The sequence below is a fragment of the Sinocyclocheilus anshuiensis genome, unplaced genomic scaffold (assembly GCF_001515605.1).
Source record: "Sinocyclocheilus anshuiensis isolate Anshui unplaced genomic scaffold, SAMN03320099.WGS_v1.1 scaffold964, whole genome shotgun sequence".
In the NCBI taxonomy this organism is placed as follows: Eukaryota; Metazoa; Chordata; class Actinopteri; order Cypriniformes; family Cyprinidae; genus Sinocyclocheilus; species Sinocyclocheilus anshuiensis.
Window position 1 is genome coordinate 719,294 of NW_015552666.1, and position 355 is coordinate 719,648.

The window sequence follows — 355 nt, forward strand, 5'->3', positions numbered from 1 at the left end:
GAGAGAGAGAGAGAGAGATAAGTGGGGGTTGTTGGAGTTAAAGACCAAAACAGAGATATGAGGAATGGAAAGAGAAAGTACACTGTCGTTCTCCACAGTTTTCTCCTGCTTGATTAGGAAACTGAGAGACAGCTGAAACATGGAAAATATAACCAGATATTCCAAGTCTGTATTCACAACGCACAGTGAAGGGGATGTGTTCCACTAGTCTTCAGGATAGCAGTCAATCAATACGAATTTCTCAACGAGTAATTAATCACATTTTACCTTTGTGATTTGGTTGTCCTGCATCTTCAATAAACAAGCTACAGGTAGTCCAAAATGCAGCGGCTAGAGTCCTTACCAGGTCAAGAAA